Here is a 3,488-nt window from a genome sequence, read left to right on the forward strand (position 1 = left end):
AACAACACCTAATTTCCCTCTGGGATCAATAAAGTATTTTTGAATTTGAATTTTTGAATTGAATTTGAATTGAACTCCTCAGACTGAAGAAGTCTTTTGGACCAAAGACAAAAGATTTCAACAAAGAAGAACCTGTTCAGAGGATCTGACTCAACCTTGTTAAATTGTTCTACCTGGATTACTGAGAAGGCGTCAGGACACTTGGGGGGAGTTGTGATGTAGAGGTTAGACACCTTCCAATGGCCAGCTAAAATCTCCCAACAGATGGAACAAAATTTAGGTGGGAGAGGTCTGCCTCCACCTTCGTTTGCCTCACGCCAAGCCCTTGAGCAAGGCCCTTAATCCCCCCCAGGCACCCTAGATGACAGGTTCCTGCTCCACATACTGTATGTAGGCTGCAGTAGCTCAGTGATCTGTGGTTGTGTCAGCAAGGACATACGGCACAAAACATTTACCAAATCTTCATTCAAGTTTCTTTGCTGTGGTGAACCCTGAAGAAGGGAGCAGCTGAAAGAAAGAAAAAAAATATCTGTAAAATGACCAACGGTATGGTCATTTTTGTGTTGGGTCAGATCAATGAGCTGTGGCAGCCATCTTTAATTGAGCTGACTCCACAAGTTAATCAGTTGTATTTCCAGTGAATACTTTCAGGGTGGCACAATGGAATGGTCTCCTAGCTTTTTTGAGTGATGGTTGCATGTTCTTTCTGTGAACACATGGGTTTTCTCCAGGTATTCCAGTTTCTTCCCTAAGAGTAGCATGCATGTTAGCTTAATTGCTAACTCTTAGTTTTCTCTACCTGCATGTGGGTGAAATAGTGAATGGTTGTTGGTCTCATTTGTCTCTGTGATGGACTTAAGACCTGTCCAGAGTGTCCCCCCCATTGCAGGAAATGGGCACAAGCTCCCTTTGACCCAAGGTAGGTAAAGAAAATGAATGGCTGACTGTTTTCTGAGAGTTTTATTCAAATTAGGCCACAGATTCATGGGATAGCTATTTTGCAAACAGACAAACTGGAGCAATTTTTTTTGCTCAATATCTGTAAAAGTGATGGAGTTGTAGCTATTTTTGTTGTCGCTAAGGCTAATTAGCTGTGGCAGCCGTATTGAATGGAATTGACTCCAAACGTTAATGAGTTGTAGATGAACACTAAACGATTATTTTCTGAAAGTATCATTAAAATCTGTCTAGTGGTTCATGACACAAACAGATGAGAAAAAACATTATCACCCTTTTGCCTTTGGCATCTACAAGGACATTCACAACACAGTGAGTGCTAATGTGAGCTAGTTAGAGCATTTATGACACTTTGTTCTGAATAAAACTGGACAAACGATCAGATGTGTCACAGATACTGAAGTTGGTCTGGTTCTGACCAGTCTGTGTAAAGTGGGAGCAGCACAAAGGCTTTAAAGTAGGCGACCCCGATTGTTGCTGTAAATCGTGTGTCGCTTCTGCTCCAGCTGCTCACAGCGCTGATAAGCAGGCCAAATCAGCGGGCTGAGCCGTAATAATTTCAAACTGTTATCAGCTCGCTGACATGCATCTGTCCCTTCCACCTCATACCGTTTCTTCTCATGTCTCCCTCGTCACCTCTAATAGCTCATCTGCCTCCTCTGTGACGTTTTTCTACCAGTTTGAACAATTGATAGGCATTTTATTTTCTGCCGTTAAATAAGCCAAGTTATTCTCTCTCTTTTGAGCTAATTTATGCTAACAGGGTTTAGAGATTCATCCACTGTGCATGAGAGTCTGAAGTTCTGTGGAGACATTATGAACTATCAGTACTTTACCTGTTGTAGATACATAGTTTGAGTGGTTTCAGTTTCAAAATGCTTTGATGGAATTGGTGAACTGAAAAACTAATGTGACGCTGAAATAGTGTTATGTACATTCAGAAATAAGATCACGCCAAATGTGCCAAATGTGTTGGCTCAGCTGCCAGCACATCAGATTTGATTAGCTGTGGCAGCCATCTTAAATTGGGTTGCATATATAATCTAATGATAGCTTTTTAAATGTTTCCTTAAAAAATCTGTCCTGTTCAAAAGTATATTATGCAAATTATTTACAAAACTTTGGTTAAAAACATGCAATGTAAATGCTCAAGCTGTTTTGGAGAAATATCACCATGCAATCAGCTAACAGCTATTAGCGGAACCAATTTTCTATTTAGCGTATCAGCTTTTTCACTAACTTTGAAAACTGTTATCAGACCAATCAGCTGTAGCTAAATGAAGTTTGGGCAACTTTAAGTCTGCTAAAAGCTAACTAACAAACTAACATCAATAGGTTTGTGTCAATCCCACCAGTCTTCAGTGACAGACTGAGTGACAGTCGTCTAGAGGTTACAGATAATTATTAGTGTTAGCTTCTGCTAATCTTTGCTTGTTTAGCACTAGCAAAGCTATTTTTATTTGGTTAGCTGTGCCGACTACCGAATCACAGGTACTGACACACCACATTTTAGCAGACCTTTAGTCATTTTTATGTTTTCTAAGATCTGTCAGTTGTGGCAGCCATCTTGAATTGTAGTTTATCCAAAAGTCAATGAGTTGTATAGTAGCTGTACATCCATTTATTATTACTTTCAAAGCTTGGCACACAAACATAAACACTAAAGGTGTCGTTCACCTTTAGTGGTGGGTGATAATATCTGTGTTTTACAAAGTCGAAGGCAAAGTTTAAAAATAGAGTTCACACATACAACTATAAATGGTTTAAGATTGGAGCGGACCAAAGATGGCACCTGCCCTCTTTGATCTTGGCCCTGCTCGGACTAGCCTTTAGCTCATCAAGCCGGTCAGATTTGAACTCGCTTTCTTCGACCCTGGCCACTCAAAGCTATCTGCAATAAATAAGACATTTTTCTTTCATAACTTTTCTGCTGAAACCCTACTTCAATAGATCTAAACTTCCACTTTCCCCTCTGTGGGGTGCCTTTGAGGAACCACAGCCGAAGAAACGGTTTTATTTTTTTTTCCACCATCCACTTCTTGTTTTGTTTAGGGCATCTGTCAAAGGCTGTTTTCTCGAAAGTGGTTGGGGGACGGTGTGTGTGTTTGTGTTGTGTGTGTGTGTGTGTTGTGTGTGTGTGTGTGTGTGAATACGTGACGTGGGGACAGCCAGTGGGAGATGCGCCACCATTTCAAACTAGGAAATAAAAACAACATTCCAAAGAGAATAATGCAGCAGGAGGAGGAACCCAGTTCTGCCGAGGTCCCCTGGCATCTCTTGCTGCCGAGTGTGTGTGTGTGTGTGTGTGTGTGTCTGAGTGCCTCTGCCAGCTTCTGTGCTTCTCTGTGTGCTGCTTATGTACACACGCTTGTCCTCCAGCTCCAGAGTGAATCACACACTTTGAGTCACATAATTAGCGGTGGGTCCCCGCTAACGCATCCCAAAGATTCCCCTCCACGTTCCTGAGGAGCGTCATGTTCTCACACACACACACACACACACACACACACACACACACACACACACACACA

The sequence above is a fragment of the Austrofundulus limnaeus genome, unplaced genomic scaffold (assembly GCF_001266775.1).
Source record: "Austrofundulus limnaeus strain Quisiro unplaced genomic scaffold, Austrofundulus_limnaeus-1.0 Scaffold61, whole genome shotgun sequence".
In the NCBI taxonomy this organism is placed as follows: domain Eukaryota; kingdom Metazoa; phylum Chordata; class Actinopteri; order Cyprinodontiformes; family Rivulidae; genus Austrofundulus; species Austrofundulus limnaeus.